We start from the raw sequence: 17561 nt of genomic DNA on the forward strand, positions 1-17561 counted from the left end.
CACAGGCTCCGGACGCGCAGGCTCGGCGGCCATGGCTCACGGGCCCAGCCGCTCCGTGGCATGTGGGATCCTCCCGGACCGGGGCACGAACCCACGTCCCCTGCATCGGCAGGCAGACTCCCAACCACTGCGCCACCAGGGAAGCCCACACCATCAACTCTTGTCTGAACAATTGTAATAGCCTCTTACTTGGTCTTCCAGCTTCCAGCTTCACCCCTTAGGCTCCATTCTCCACAGAGTTTTTGGATCAACCTAAAATGTAAAGACTCCATTCAACCCCTGCTACTGAAGTCCTTTCAATGACAGGCTCCTCTGACCCTTCAGATCTGAGCTCGAATGTTACTTCCTCACAGAGGCCTTCCTGGGGCCCCCAGTACAAAGTGGGCCCACCCCATACCCAGCCCATTCTTCTCTCTCCGAGAGCCAGTTCTTTTCCTTTGCCACACGTATCACAACTTGAAACTATATCTTTGGGGGTGTTTCTTGAGCTGGAGTATAAATTCAAAGACAAAGACTCTGTTTCATTCACCACACTATTTACCCAGTAACTAGCACAGTGCTTGGTCCTTGGTGGGCACTCGATTTTTTTTTTTTAAGAAATGGATAAAGGGATTTACGAGGTGAAGAAGAAGGAAGGGTCTAGGCTAACACCAGAGTCTCTGGCTGACATGACAGGGGGCTAGTGGTGGCACACAGAGGGAGGGGCAGTTCTGAGGGGAAAATAATGAATTTGGAAAGAGAATGAGGTGATGCACGTGAGCTTGCTTTGTGAGCTACAGACCTTATAAACGTGCAATAGTAACAGAAGCCAAGTCGAGCTAGTGTGACCTGAGGTCACAAATCCTCAAGACCAGCACACTTGAAGAGTGAATGAAATAATTATGCTTGGATCACAGTCATAAACCAGGACTGGTCAGCCAACAGGACATTTGGTCACCCTAGGAATAGATTATATAGACATAAAGGCAAATATAGACACGTATAGGCTGTGTCACAAGGCCCAAGAGCAAGAGTACAGGGGCACCTCAGATCATTCTAGAACTGATAATAAGAAAGTGCTTAGGAAAAAGGCAGTTTCCTCTCTCTCTCCCTCTCTCATTCTCTCTCTCTCCCCATCATTTCCAGTTCCAACTTCCCAGGGAAAAGCTCTAACTGGCCCAGCTTGGGTGGTGCCAGTGCCCTCCAGTTCACACTACTGGGACCAGGAAACAGGAGACTGCTTCACAGACGTGGTTTCCAGGTAGTACGTGAAGCTGGGCAGACTCTTAAAAGTGATTAACCACAAAATGTAAATAACGTTATGGTATTCCAGCTCAGCTGGCAAGGTGTGATGTCACATCAAATAAGTGGTAGAGTCAGATATTGTCCAAAAGCTCTTAGCAGGGAAAGATAGCCAGGGAAGACTTCCTGGAAGAGGTGATCCTTGAGAGATCGGGAGACTTTGGATGGAGGAAGAGGAACCAGAGAAATTTCAGGAGACGGGGATGGCATGCACAAAGACCAGGAAGCAGGATGAATGATCATTCGTAAATTGGTCATTCTCATTTGTCTTTTGCTATTCCCCTATTTGGCCTCATGGTTTGTTATTGTGAAGTCACTTTTTTTTTTTTTTTTGGTAATAATCTGTTTGAGGATTTGAAACCTTGCTCCCCGTCATCCTCCTGCTCCTCGTAGGTGGGCACCAGTGAGCAGCTGGCCATACTGGTATCGTCTACAGGGTCCAGGCTGTAGGATTGACTAATAAGTGAAGCCATTTTATGAGAAGCCATTTTTTACCAAAATTTCTGTAACAGAGCTTTCCTAATCATGCATTAGTGGGTCAACCAGTGTTTCTTGGTTTGTTTTTTTTTTTTTAGTGATTTAAAACAGCCAAATCGTACATATTAGAATTTATTGCAGGAAGGAAGGGTAAATATCGCTTCATGAAACTGTTTCAGTCACATTTACATGGATGCGTGGGTCATGGTCAAAAATATTTTAGAACATTGCCTGAGTCAGACTCTCCTTTTATTAACTTCTACTCCTGAGGAATGGCTTTATGGGAGAGAGTATGGAGGTCAATGATGTTTACTGGATGCTTTCCTAAGATTTGAAATGCGATGGAAGGGAATCCTCCGGCTTTGGGGTTTTGTGCTTTGAAGAGGTGCAGAAATGTATGTCATGCTCAATTATAAAGTGCTTCTCTTCCCTTCCTCTCCTTCTCCACTCCTATCCTCCTTCTATCCATGAATAGGTCCATGGACATGGAGCAGACAAAAGAGAAAGAGTACAGGCTGATACGTAACAGTGACTCATGGCGTGGACAAGAATTTGCTGCTCATCAGCCTCAGTGTGGATCCCTCTGATGGGCAGCTCATGGAAATGCCTTACTAGTGACTGGTCATGACCCTGGAACTGTCTCGCTAAGACACAAAACGACCAGACTTCCCTCCCATCCACGAACAGATCAGCCCAAAGCTTCAGACGGCCATGCCAGGCATTCAGGTTTACCAGGGTGCTCAGAGTGGACCAGCCCCTGAGGAGCATGCTAAGCAAATTCTCAGGGGTCCAGTTACAAGGTCAAGATGTTAAGAGCCAACAGATTCTGCCCTACTCTTCCCCACCCATGGAAAAGTGCAGCCTTTGGGTCACTGCATAGGCCACTGAACAAATGCCCATTTGGCCTGTGAGCCAAGACTTGCTCATTGCACTGTGGGAGGTCAGTTTCCTTTTTCCCTAAGAATCCAACACTGAGTTTCCCAGTCTCTCTTCTCATTATACGTTCCAGCTGTTTCCTGCAGCCGCCTGCTGGGTGAGAGCGCTGGGCTGGGAGACCTGCCTCCAAGACCAGCCTCCAGCACTCTCTAGCCATAGCTCGGCTACACATCCTCTGTCCTCCTGGAGCTCTGTTTCTTCATCTGCAAAATGGGAGAACCCTTCCTGGGCTGCCCTGCAGGGCTGTGGGTGGGATCAGGTGGTACGATTGCCACTTCCCATTCTGGAAGCCTAAGGTAGTGGGCATACAATAAGCCACTGTCCCTGACTGCAGTCTGGTGGGAGTCAGAGGGGTAGGGAGAAGGGAGAGGCCGGGGTTGATGCTCAGACGAAATGCTGACCCAGGGACACCTTCATTTGTACTTGGCCCTTGGACCACCCACAACTTTCCCAGCAATCTTGCCTCACCTTAAAACCACCCAGCAAGAAAAGGGGGAAACTATTTCCCTCAGTAAAGCCCTCGGGTCCTCCTTCTGAAACCGGAGCTTCGGGGAGAGTGAGTGATTGGAGACCCAGTGTTTAGTCTGTGGCAGTTCATGTGCATAGGACCACTCAGGAGGGTCTAGCTAAGCTACCAAGGCCACTCGGGGGAGTCTCTCTGGGCTGGAGGCTCATTCGAAGGGCAGCTGAGCCCAGGACAACTGAGGCTGAGGTGAGATGCTGGTCCAGAGTGAGTGAGGACGGAAAGGTTTAAGAGGCTGCCCTCAGCGGGCAAGCTGGGGTCAGGCATGGGATGGGCTGCGGTCAACCGGATGGGCTTCCAGGTGGAGGCTTCTGGAGGAATGTGAGGCGTTTTGGCAATCTGAGAGCTTCTTCTGCAGTAGATCCTTGAAAGGGAATGTAAACAGCACGTGGTCTCCTCGCGGCCCCGTGTGTGACTAAAGCTGGGAAGGGAAGAGCCCGGACCCTCCTCCCACTTCCGTCAGACTCCCCACCTTGAACCCTGGGAGAAGCCAGCAATGGTACCCCGGCGTCTCAGCCCCTCCAGAGGTGGAAAATATAACAGGAGAAACATCTGCTCCTCTTCATGGGAGTAAAATGGCCTCCGTGTGTGCGTCTCTGCTTCCTCCTCAGGCCTCCCCTCTCCCATCTCTCTTTCTTCCCGACTTTTATAAACATAATATGCGATGCCTGGGCTCACAAGCCAAATCCCTGAGATACCTGGGTGGTTCTGACGTGTGTGGTTCATTTTCTCCCATGAAGGACTGGCTGCCAGGTCAAGACACATCCCTGAAGAGAGGCAGGGAAGGAACAGGAAGCGGGGATGAGTCGGAGGTGTGAGGAATCCAGGGAATGAAGGACAAGCTAGACTCACACCCTGGAGGTGTCACCACCTTCTCAGCCAATGCACTTAGTGACAGCTGGGGACACTTTGATTTGTCCCTTCCTGACGTTGAAACCTCTTTAGCCCCAGGCCATGCCTTCCACCTGCACCTTATTTTGTCCAAAGCTTAATGCCAGGACTCAGCAAGTCATAAGTAATGGTAAAATAAAGAATATCTAATGGATGTTAAATTATTCAATACATCAGGCTGACTGGACATCTCCCTCTCTAACTGAAGGGAACAGTGACAGCAAAAGCAGCTGTTCCCTGCTGGCTACCAGCCACTCAAGCCATGCGTTTTGACCAATATTCAGATCAAATGTGAGCACCCGTAATTATTTTTTTCCAGCATTATTGGAAAGTCCCCCCTCTCGGGTTTTCCCTTTTATCTCCCAGCCTCTCTTTTCCTAGAAGCCCATGTGCTTCATAGGAGACCAGAGATACTCATGCTGATGAATTGCTCTGGATATGGGGAAACAAGTTCAGGAATACAATAGTCCCTGTGTCATAGAAAGAGAGAAGATGCTCAACCCCCTTTCTCCATAACACTTCATTTTATCACTGCCTGACATGATAGTGTATGTGTTATATGTATCTTCTGGGTCCTCCACTACAAGATAAGCTCCATAACGACAGAGACCTTGACTTTTAGGGTCAACTGCTCGCTACTGTATCCCTAGTGCCTGGGAAAGTGCCTGGGACAGTGCCTGGAACATTGTAGGCATTCCGTGAATATTTATTCAATGAACAGATGGTTGAGTGAATCTCTCTGATCAGATTGGATTATGAATGACAAGTGAAATGTCTAACCACACAAACAGTGGGCACAGATATGCATGTACAACCTCACACAGGACTGGGAGGGTTTGTGCATGAATATGATAATGATAATGATAATATTAATGCTGTTAGTAATGGCTAAAAGTCATGCCTTTCTATGCCAGGGACACTGTCTCTGTGAATATTCACAATGTTTCATCCTACTTTAAAGATGACAGACTTTTCAAAGAGATTAAGTGACTTGGCAAAATCAAGACTTAGTTAAGAGCAGAGGCAAGGCTGAAGGCAGATCCATTTGCCTATGATGTCCACGCATTTTAACCATGATGCTTCCTCAAAGTCATCATTTCATTCATGCATTCATTGTGTCCAGTGAAATATTATTATATTATTGTTTGATTTCTCATGGATGCCTAATCTCCATCACTAAATTAGAACTTCCTAGAGTTAGGGACTATATCTTATTTCCTTATTATATTCTAAGCAGAACCCAGTACTATGAGCTGCACAGAGCAGATGCACAACACAGATCTATCCAATTAATTAATTAATTAATATAACCATAGAGCACATCACAAAAGAGAACTCAACTATAGATTACTTTCAAAGAAAGAAAGAAATGATAAGACAGAGGTGTCAAAATGGCCCTTCCTGGCTGGAAACCTCTCCTGGTTAGGGCCAAGTTTTATTTCTGTTTATATTTTCAATGGTTCACAAAGTTCTTGGCATCATGCTTGTTGCGTGAATTAAGAAAAACTGGTTCATAACCTGGGGTCTCACAGAGTGCTAGAATTGAAGAGTCTTGGGGATATTTTATCTAGACTTCTGAAGGTTTTGATGGTTAAGCACCTCATATGATGTCTAGCATACAGAAAATACTCAAAAAATTCATTGAATAAATCAGTAGTGGCCTCATAGTAACTGGCACAGTATCTGATATAGAGTAAATATTCAATAACTGGTTACTAAATTATATGATCAAATGATTTTTGCTGATTGAATAAAAAATAGTTTCCATTTATTGAGCCAGGCACTAACTATTTTGCATTAATCATCTCATCTATCCCTCACATTACTCTACGGAGTAGGTATTATTATAACTTATATTTTACAGATAAAGAAACTGAGGCTCAAAAAGGTTAAGTAATTTGTCTAAGGTCCCACAGGTATAAGGGGTGGAAATAGGAATTGAATTGTTTGATTCCAAAGGTTTAGCCATGATGCTTGGTCCTGCCCTGTCGGCTCCTTCTGGCCGAGGCACTGTGACCTGACAACATGATGGTTCTGGAAAGACCTAAGTCCATGAGCCTGCTTCCTGGAAAGAACTTCAGGTACATGGCACAACCTTAAGGCTAGTGCTGGTAGGAGAATCCATTCATGAATTCTCAGTTTGACACCACGGCAACTAACTCCAGAGAAAATCATAACCAGAGCGAGTAAAATCAAACTACCACACTCATTACTAATCTTTTCATCTCCCTCCTGGCTCCTTTCTTTGATTCCTACTGCCTGTGTGCCTCTTACCTGCCCCCAGGATCGAGACCTACCTGGGCATGCTGTCTTACGTTTAAGGTTACCATCGAAGCTCGTTGACTTAGAACTGGGCACAAGATCTTCCTTGAACAAGGCCATCCTCCTGCTCTACCAGTGTTCTCTTTTGGCCACGAAAGATCAATGAAATGTGTGGAAGTTGTCCAACCTCGACTTTTTTCTACAAATCAACCTTTTAAATACATGGTCCAGTGCAGAACCCCTGTGTCCTCAGATATAAAGGCAGACATGAACAAAGAGAAAGCAGGGGTGCCAATAACCACACCAGAGGATACAGAAAGCAAAGCACAAGTGCACTGTATATGGGACAAAGAGGGTCATTTTAAACTGATACAAGGGAAACGCCACTACAGTGAACTCACTAATTTTTATGGACCCGGTGGAAGAGCATCAGTATTCATCAAGTGAAACCTGCCGTTGCCTTATCTCAGACCCGCTCATTTCTATTTGTATTCTGCCAGCCTCCCAGTTGGTCTCCCTACCTTCTCTCCTGCAACTCTCTAATCTCTCTCCCTACTGAAGACAGAACGAGATTTTTATATGCAGTCTGTGAGTGTCAGGGCTGTAATAGCAGGGATTACACCTTATGCTGTTCCCTTCTGAACACTCAGCACCCAGTGCCTGGCACCTGCTAGGCCTTCATAAATGTTTTAGAGTAAATGAGAGAGATAGAGAGTGATGCGGTGATGCGGGGGAGGAAGAGGAGGGAAGGAAGGAAGGAAGGGAGGGAAGGGGGAAGGAGAAGGAGGGAGGGAGGAAGGGAGGGGGGAAGGAGAAGGAGGGAGGGGGAAGGGAGGGGGGAAGGAGAAGGAGGGAGGGAGGGAGAAAGAGGGAGGGAGGGAAGGAGCACTTGGAAGAGCCAAGGACAGAGAACTAGTAAATGTCTTCAACAGGAGGAAAGAAATGGAATAAGACCCCACTGGAGAGAAGGCGAGAGTCAGTAGCTGAGTGTTTTCTGAGTCTTCTCCTGGGGGAGCAGGGAGTCTGCTCCCAGAAATCTTCCAAGAGGAACAGGACAGACCCTCAAAGGGATGGAGCAAAGCCAGGAAGTTCTGTCAAATGAACCAAGTATCTGAAGCCAGGACACCCTAAAAATCCAGGAATTCTGGTCACTAACCAGATAACCCACATGGGACACACTGAAGCCGTACCTAGAATGAGGCCCCAGAAATTCAAAGGGCTCCACTAGAGAAGCAAACTAGCTAAACAGCCTATTTTACTTTCATTTCTCCTTTCAGAGGACATGAATCATTTGTGAGATTTGCAAATTTGAAGAGGAGCATCCATTGGGTAAATAAGGACAGGTCCTGTCACCTGGTGGCCACCATCATTGCAGGCCAGGATCGTCATCTTGGGGCATCCACGGAGGGCGGGCTGCAGGGACATTTGTGCTCCTTCTTAAGGACAGAAAGAAGCTCACATTCCTCTTCTCTGCTCCACTCACCCTCCCTTCATCCCCTTCTCCACCATCCCTACCCCTCCCTACACACACACACACACACACACACACACACACACACACACACACAACACCCAACCCCACTCCTTCCCTACACACAAACAGCTGTGTTCTCATGATTGGAATGATATGAGGTCTATTTATTTGGGGTTAAGAAGAAAATGTTTATAATTCACAAAGTCAGTGAATGGTTTCCTAGCAACTTTTTGTGTAACTATTAGGAAATAATATTCTTTCGCTTTCTCTGTCTCTGTCTCTGTCTCTCTCTCTCCCTCCCTCCTTCCCTCCCTTTCTCTCTCATATCCTCTCCTTGACCACCAAGGATTCTTTTTCTGCATTAAATAACAGAACACATTGAGGGTTTGATAAAAAAAACTGCAAATCTCTCCCTAGAAAAACACATGTAAATAGATACATGTTCACTCACACTTCTATACATACAGTTCGAGGAGTTCATAGCACCCTTGAAACCTACCCATGGAACTCGCTTAATAACCCTTTCCTACACAGGTAACATCCCATAAGTTTGATCCCTGTCTCATCCAGGCAAGAAAACAAATGGCCATGGGGTGGTTATTCCTGCAAAAATGTGATGAACTCAGCTTACTTCAAACTATCTCCTCCACCCATCCCCAGCATTACACATTCTAATCCCAAGGCATCAGTTCTCCTGCCCGGCAGTATCTCATCTGCCTGCTTCTCCCTGCCTCCCCACAGCTAGCTAGCCAGCAGCTAGGAAATGTGAACACGCTTTATGTCCGCCTGAGGAAATGCCATTAACACAAAGCACCTGCAAAGCTTTCCAAAGCCCAATACGCGTGGCACCAGTCTCCTCTGTGGGCTTCATTCTGCACCAGCCACCATTGGGCAATGGCGAGAGCCATAGCCAAGTGCAGATTCTGGGATGTTCTCCTCTCCCTCACCTCCAAACACAGCCCAAGGTCGACTTCACTGCTTCATGAGACCCAGGAGCCTCATAAATGTCAGCTGGTCTGGGGATAGCCTGAGGTTCCCAATTAGGCTTCAGTATCATCAAGTTGGAATATGTCCTTCATCCAGTCCTTTATAAAATGAGAAAAAAATGGAGTAAAGGAAGATATTAACAATTATCTCTTAGTATTTACTGTGATTATGTGCCAGGCACTGGGTTAGATGCTTGCCCTGCATACCCTTCTTTAGTCCTCATAAAAACCTTTGAAGGTGTCACTTGCAGGAGTCCATATGGGGTGGGAATTAAACAGGCAGCCTCTAGAGACAAAGTAACCTGGTTGGAAGCCCATCACTGCTACATATCAGCTGTGACTTCAGCCAAGTTGTCCAACCTCTCTGTGCCTCAGTTCCTTCATCTGTAAAAGGACTCTCCTTGGGCCTCCCTGGTGGCGCAGTGGTTGAGAGTCCGCCTGCCGATGCAGGGGATACGGGTTCGTGCCCCGGTCTGGGAGGATCCCATATGCCGCGGAGCGGCTGGGCCCGTGAGCCATGGCCGCTGAGCCTGTGCGTCCGGAGCCTGCGCGTCCGGAGCCTGTGCTCCGCAACGGGAGAGGCCACAGCAGTGAGAGGCCCGCATACCGCAAAAAGAAAAAAAAAAAAAAAAAAAAAAAAAAGGACTCTCCTTTTACATTATTTACATTATTATTCTAATAATGTTCTAAAACATCTGTTAGAGGGTTGTCATGAGGATTAAATGAGCGATTGCATATAAGACATTTGGAACAACCTCTGGCCATAGGTAAGCACCCAATAAATGTAAGCCAGTACCAATCTACCCATTTTGCAGATTAGAACACAAAGCCTGAGAGAGGTGAAGTGACTCTCTCAAGGTCGCATTTCTAAACTGCATCTCTAGCAAGTGAGTCTAAGGCCTGGAGTCATAACCACTCTGTGATGCTTCCAATCTTTCTCGAATGCCAAACCCTTTGAAATGCTTGCCTTTTCAAAGTCAGTCTTTATGACACCACATCATTCCTGTGATATTCCTGTCCAAAATGCAAACCTGCATCTAACTATAAGGAAATGTCAGATAAATCCAAGTTGTGGACCGTTCTATAAAATAACTGGCTCATACTCTTGACAAATGTCAAGGTCATGAAAGACAAAGCCTGAGGACTATTCCATGTTACAGGAAACTAAAGAGACTTAACAATTACATTCAACACATGAGCCTGGAATGGATCCAGAGCCAGAAAAATTTTTTTTCTTTTGCTATAAAGGATATTATTACATCAATTGGCAAAACTGAATAAGGTCTGTGGATTACAAATAGCATTATATCAATGTAACTTGCCTGATTTTGATCACTCTAAGAGACTGTCCTTGTTTGGGGGGGAAATACACATTGAAGGATCTAGAGGTAAAGGGACATTGTGTCTGCAACTTCCTCTCAAGAAGGTCAGAAAAAGAAATGATAATATGTATAGAGAGAGGGAATGATCAAATGAATGTGGTAAAATGTAAACTTTTGGGAAATCTAAGTAAAGAATATTGGGAGATCCTTGTACTATACTTGCAACTTTTCTATAGATCTGGAATCACTTTGAAATAAAATGTTTCGGAAAAAGAAAGACAAAGAACCAATCTTTTCACTGTCCATGCCTGCCCCTGAGCATACTAGCTGTGAAGCATATTTTCTTACCGTCTCACCTATAGACACAGCTTCATTCCAGAGAAGGCTTCCTTGTTGCTGTTAAGACAATAGATTTGCTTTTCTAAGAGGGAAATACTCCTAAACCATCCACTGGGCCCTTTACATTAAAAGAGAGACTTTTAAAATTAGAAGGCATTGTTCTCTCTAGTCCAGGAGGATATAGCAATTCCTCACCCCTTTCCCCACGCCTAAAAAATGTTCATGGCTACAGTCATCATCTGACACCCACTCACAAAACCCTCTTTTGTCTGCCAGATTTTCACAGGCTTCTAAAGAATGTGGTGAATTTGCTGTTGCTGAATGTGGTTCATTTGTGCAAAATTCCTCAACCCCTTTTTTCCTTCCTCACTTTCATCATCCCTGCCCTTTTCTCCAATAGGTCACTTAAAAACAGAACCAGAGAGTGAAGGGTGGAACGGCAAAGGCGACGGGAGAGGCTGCAGTTCATTCAGTCAGCAAGCATTTTTTAGTGAGCACCTACTATGTGCTGCCAGCTGGGCCAGGGACCCAGCAGGGAAGGAGGCAAGCCTGACCTGCTCTCACGGAGCTTGCACTGGGAAAGTGAAGTGGGAGCAGCTATCCAAAGCTTGGAGAATGTTCCAGAAAGGGACGTACAGGGTGCCGGCAGGGCATGTAGGAAGGGAGCCAACTTACTCTGCCGAGGTCCAGGGAAATCTTGTGCCTGAGGGATGATCACATGTCACTTAGATCAGAGGGAGTTGGGTGGGGAGTGGGAAGGAAAAAGAATGCTTTTCACTCATAAAAATAAACATCCATACTTTCTTAAAGCAAAACAAACAGCCCACAGTTAGTAGAAGGAAGGAAATAATACAGATCAGAGCAGAAATAAATGAAATGAAAAAAAAAAAAACAACAGAAAAGATCAATGAAAGTAAGAGATGGTTCTTTGAAAAGAGACAAGATTGATAAACCTTCAGCCAGACTCACCGAGAAAGAAAGAGAGAGGGTCCAAATAAATAAAATCAGAAATAAAAAAGAGGTTACAAAATGACACCACAGAAATACAAAGGATCATAAGAGATTACTAGGAACAATTATATGCCAATAAAATGGACAACCTAGAAGAAAGGGATAAATTCCTAGAAACGAATATCAAAACCTCAAGTTCTAACCCAAGCTGAAGTTTCTCCCTCCACACCCTGGCCCTTCCCAACCACTCAGTTCGAGTCACATCCCAGCTAGGAAGCCTCCAGTGAGCGGTGGGGACAGAGGGGTCTAGCCCTGCTCCAGCTCCTCTCTTACTGGCTAATGCTGTTTCTGGTCCCTCCAGGGCAGAGGGAGAGCAGGTGTGAAAGGAAAACCCGATTTGGTTGGTGCTGGAAAAGTGGCCATCTGTGCAGCAGTTTAGGATGCTTTGGTGGTTATTGTCTCCAATAACCACCAATAACTCTCTCCTTGGTACTTCCCACTGTCCCCTTCTCTGACAAAGGTGACCTACCCCGGCTAATAACCACCACCTTCTCCCATACACCCCACACGGCCCTCACCTTACCTCGAAGTTCCACGCAGAATTGGGTGAATCTGCCATGATGATCTGCCATGGTTTTCCCACCCCTTCCCTGCCACTGTAGCCCTCGCCCTTTGCTGTCCTGTCAAGCGTCACTCAAGCTAGTGTCTCGCATGTAAACTTCTCCAGTCCAGGGTCTGGCAACAGTCCCTGGATTTCTCCAAACATCCAGGCATCCCAAAGTTCCCCAAAGAACTCTGACTACACTCAACCCCAGCCCAGTGGAGGCCTGGAGGCCATGAGTTTGCACAGCCCAGACAGCGGCGGGGGTGGGGGGGCGCGATGGGGACATATTTGTTTCCTTCCTGGTGGCCTTCTCTGCTCCCTGTGAAGGGGAACTCCCAGCCTCTGACAACTTTCTGCACAGAAGTCCTCCCTCCCTTCATTCCGTGATCTGTCTCACCTTCTCTTAAACATTGGCTGAAGCAAGGGCTGGCTACCGATCACAGAACTCGTTTGGGACTACCCTGTACATGGACGGTGTTGCACAGTGGATCTCAACTACGGGTGGTTTGGTGCCCCATCTCCTCCACTTCAGGGACATTTGACAATGTCTGGGGACACTTTAGGTTGTCACAGCTGGAGGGGTGTTACTGGCTTCTAGGGGGTTGAGAGGCAAGGGTGCTGCTAAACATCCTATGATGAGTGGGACAGCCCTTCATAACAAAGAATTATCTGGTCCAAAACATCAATAGTGCCAAGGTGGAGAAACCTGGTCTAGTACCTCCCTTTCTATAATGTTGGGGGTGGGGAGTGGAGAGGTGCCTCTAGTTCTCAGGTTTGGGACCTTGGTCAAGAGTAGAAAAAAGCCCCATTAGACATCTATCCCTTATTATTTGTATTAAGAGCTCCTGAGGGAGAGAGTAGCTCTGGGCTGGATTAATCTATCATCTCAACTGTACCTCAAGAGCCTTTGGGGGGGTGGAGGTGGGCTGGGGGGTTCACAGTGCCATCCTCACTGTGCTGGCCCATCTGCTTAGGCTGGCTCCCCTCATGTTCCCAAGATGGCTGTTCTACCTCCAGGTGTCGTCTGCTGACTCCAACGTCTAAGGGCAGAAAAGGGAGTGATTCCTCCTTACCTATTTAATCCACAAGGATAGCCATGTCCAAAACCCCTGCCGACATCCCCTCCTAACTCCCTGTCAGCACTGCATCATCTAGCCACACCCAAACCTGCAGTGGCAAGTCGAAGTAGGGCTCCTTGACTGGCTTTCACCAATCAGGATTCGAGCATGGGTAAGGGCCAGCCTCTCCAGAACAGCACAGCCACCCATTACCTAAAACTGAATTGTTGTCCTGCCAGCACGTACAAAGGCAGAAGGATAGCTGTTGGGTAGGAACCCAACGGTGCCTGCCATGTCCTGATCTGATGTACCTGGCCTTCCCCTCTCACAGCTTAGACAACTTGTTCACACAGCGGCTCTAGGGCAGTGCTTCTCCAACTTCAACACACATCACTGTGGCCTGGGGACAGAAGCTTCTGTACTTGGGACCCTTGCAGATTTTGCCTTATGTACCACTTCATCTGGCTGCCCATTTGTATCCTGATCCTTTAAACGGTAATCATTAAGTATAGCAATTTCCTGAGTTCCGTAAGGTCATTCTAGCGAATTATCAGACCTGGGGCATAGGGATCGTGGGAACCCCTGAATCTGTAGCCAAATTGGATAGGATGTGGGTAGCCTGGATGCACATTCCCACGATCACATAGGAGGAAACTGTAGAGCCCAAATTTACACTTAGATTTGCACAACTCTGGGGGTACTGCTAACCTTTTGTTCATGTGGATGACCCTCCTGCCGCTGTGCATTGTTGTGCAATGAACAACGCACTTCCCCAGCGCTGGCCAGCCTCGCCTGATCATCAGCGTCACCTGGGGCATATATACAAGAGGCATTCCCAAACTCACCCCCCAAAGATGCTGATTCAGTAAGTTTGGGGTGGGGCCGGGGAACTTTTATTTTTAACAGGCTCCCCTGATGATTCTGACAATCAGGCAGTTTGGCAAACACTGTGCTGTGCTGTGTTTACCAGCCTCCTCAGTCAGGTGTGTCCATCTGCCCGAGAGCCCAGCCCTTCTGTTGCCTAGTTTAGGTCGAGGACCTGACACATTCCCGGGCAGAGTTTCTAAGAGCAGGATATAGTCTTTTCCAATCTCCACATTGTTGCTCAGTCTTACACTGGGAAGAAGTTTAATGAATTAGGCAATGTGAATCCCACTCAGCAAGGCCAAAGCCAAAGCCATCGACCGCCTCCCTCCTGCTTCCTGCTCTTCCTCCTAAATTCTCCACCTTGGCAACTGACCCACAATTCACCCAAACGGAGGAAGCAGGAATGTGAGGCACATCCTTGCCCCACTTTCTCCTTCACACCTCGTTTCCTGATCACCACTTCCTAGCGATTTCTACCTCCTACGTAATACAAATCAGGCCCTCCTTTTCTTCTCTTCTTTCTTACTGCCTATATGATATCCAGCTCCACTTTTCACCCAGACCAGCTTGCTAACAAGGCTTTCTGCCTTCATCCTTTGCCACCACCCCATAGGAGGCAGATTGTATAGTCCAAAGATGGTTACAGAATCTCCCATCTCATGTATTTTTCTAGAATCTTGCCACTACTCCATCAAAAGGTAGGGTTTAATATCCCTTCTCTTGAATATGGGTGTGTTTTGTGACTAATTCAATCAATAGAGTATGCAGAAGTGCTGCTACATGACTTCGGCTAATTTCTAAAAGGCGATTCAGGTAACACTTTGCTCACTATGACACTCACTCTTTTTTTTTTTTCTTTTTTTTTGCTGTATGTGGGCCTCTCACTGTTGTGGCCTCTCCCATTGCGGAGCACAGGCTCTGGAGGCGCAGGCTCAGCGGCCATGGCTCACGGGCCCAACTGCTCCGCGGCATGTGGGATCTTCCCGGACCAGGGCACGAACCCGTGTCCCCTGCATCGGCAGGCAGACTCTCAACCACTGCGCCACCAGGGAAGCCCTGACACTCACTCTTGATACCCTTGGTCTCCATTTATGCCTCCACGCCAGCAGTCAGCTGCCCTGAGACCACCATGCTGGGAGGAAGTCCAAATTAGCTCACGCAGAGAGGCCACATGAAATGGTCCTGAAACTACACAGAGAAAGAGAGATGCCTGACTAGCCCCCAGCTGCTCCAGTCCTACACCATTACAACTCCAGCCACCTCTGACTGCCACTGCATGAGAGACCCCCAAACCAGAATTGACCAGCTGTGCCTCTCCCAAAATTCCTAACCCAAAGACATCATGAGAGATAATAATAAAATAATTATTTTAAGCCAGGAAGTTTTGGGAATGACCTTTTTATGCAGCAGTAGCTAACCAGAGCCCCATTCAATGGGCACACAGTGGCCAGAACCGTATGAAACAGAGCTACTCAGAGTGTGGTCCCTGGCCCAGGGCTGGGGAATGAACTGTATGTTACCAGTTAGTATAGAAATTGAGTAAGTGTTTAGAAGCTTTCACAGGATGATTTTATGTTTGTTGAATCTAATAATTAAAAAAAAAATGGACTTATGCTTTGTCTGGATTTGGTCAGACCTGGGTTCAAACAGCAGAAGGGAAACCACTTTTGATTGGTTGGTCAGACACAGCCCCTTTTGGAAACTGCAGGGCATTGAAAAGACGGAGTGAGGCCTTGGGTGAGGAGGGGGAGGGGAAAGTGGACCAGGCAGAGACATGGGTATGAGGGGAGTCCCTATCTAACGCAAGAAAAAGAGTGACATGTTCCGTGGACTGAAAGAAAGTGACGTGTCTTTAGATAAATGCTCACCTTGCGAATCCCTTCTGCTGCAAATAACAGAAAATCCTACTACAGTGGCTTCAAGAGATAGTGGTTTTTCTGATTGCATCAGAATCTTGTGGAGACACCCCCATATCCTCTTGCCAGTGGACACCTCTGTGCACAGTAGCCAGTCTTCCAAAGGCCAGAACATACAACTCTTCAAGAGCTTTCTCCAAAGTCGCAGAAGTTCACTCTGCCCTTGGGTGGGGGATGAGAAGTGCTGTTCTATATGGGCTCCCACGACCCCAAGCAGGATTAAGCTCCGGGTGCCCAGAGGGGTCATTCCTAATAACTCACTCTTTATTGCCTTTCTTCTCTTCCTTGTCTCCTGCCCCGTCTCCCTCATCCACATTTCCTGGGATCACTTACTAAATAAACTACTTGCATTCTGCAAAGCTAAAGCAGCCTGAGCAAGACAGAGAATGGTAGGTGGCAATGCTGGAAAGTAGACAGGGACCAGAGAGGTAGAAAGGTGCGGACTTGCCTAAAGACACACAGAAGTAGTGACACAGCCGGAATTAGAAGATGCTCCAGGGATGGCGGGTCTGTCCATTTCTTGAGGCTGCGCTGTGCTCACTAAGAAGTCAGGAGCAAAATCGCTGACCTCAAGTTGCCTCCAAAATGATCCCGGTGATTCTTCTTCCTACAAAGGACCTCACCCGAATTCTGGCTTCTCATGGTTTCCTCTAGCCAAGCAGCACCCACCTCAGAGCATGTCTGATACTGAGGCTCTGAGACCAAAAACAAACCACAAGAGGCTCGGAGAGACTGGGAGTGCCCCTACAAGTATATCCACATCAGTCAGCTTAAAGTGGAAGAAACGGAGCACTTGAAGTCACAGACTCTGCTGTGCGTATGCCTCCTTCATCTGCTTGCTGTGTGACTAAGGGCAATTTTCTTAACGTCTCTGTGTCTCCTCTGTAAATAGACATAAGCTCATAATGCTACCTTGCTGAATCATTTCAAAACAAAACATAAAACATGGAAAAGTTACCTAAGTCGTGCTGATATACAGTAGGTGCTCAGTAACGGCCAGTCTCCTCTCTTTCCACACACCCTCTTTCACAACAGAACGAAAAATCAAGCAAAGATGTACTGACCAAATAATCAACTGCATTTGTCTGGCATTTCTCAGCCCACTTGCTTTGCACGATTGTTTCTATGAGGCTAATACCTCATTACAATAACTCTACACTCTAATACCAGTGGGCCCATACACAGAGGCCCAACTTAAAAAAAAAACCGTTATAATCATGGCTAGTGGGCTCCCCAGTGGTTTGACCAAGAGCCAGGCCATAGTCAAATAATCAAACTGCAGATGCTGGGATAGCAAATCGGCTTAAATGTAAACAGTGGCAGAGACTCAAACTACAGAGAGGAGAAGAGATGAGGAGTCTTGCACAATGTTGGAATTTCCCTTCCATGTCCTCCCAAGTTAATTGGCCCATAACATAACCAGGCTTGTTAATGAATAATAGGCTCATTCCTGAGAGGCACCTAGGTCAGGCGGTCACTCGGGGCCTGCTGGCTGTTGACTCTGCTCTTTGAGCTGAAAGGAACCCCAAGGGTGACATGAAAGCAGAGGCATTGTGATCTCCATCCTACTGATGACTCACAGGTACTCGTCTAGTTGGAAAGAGGATCACAAGTCGTAGAAGCCATCAGCAGAGGGAAGAAGAGGCAGATCAGTTTGGGGAGCCTGAAGCTTAT

The 17561-nt window shown here is 46.9% G+C and overlaps 1 long non-coding RNA gene across 2 annotated transcripts; it reads right to left on the reverse strand.

Annotated features, from left to right (window-relative positions):
- Nucleotides 1-154: 154 nt before the first annotated feature.
- On the reverse strand, nucleotides 155-17262 carry LOC309812224. Of its 2 annotated transcripts, none has more exons than XR_014295302.1 (4): nucleotides 16846-17262; nucleotides 8792-8929; nucleotides 3916-3984; nucleotides 155-252 (listed from the first exon to the last, which is right to left on the reverse strand). It is a non-coding gene; the product is annotated as an uncharacterized lncRNA (long non-coding RNA). The 2 variants fall into 2 exon arrangements; XR_014295303.1 differs by having other exon boundaries at nucleotides 16336-17262.
- Between the last annotated feature and the right edge of the window lie 299 nt (nucleotides 17263-17561).

This window comes from Mesoplodon mirus (assembly GCF_964341445.2).
Source record: "Mesoplodon mirus genome assembly, chromosome: 11".
Taxonomy (NCBI): Eukaryota; Metazoa; Chordata; class Mammalia; order Artiodactyla; family Ziphiidae; genus Mesoplodon; species Mesoplodon mirus.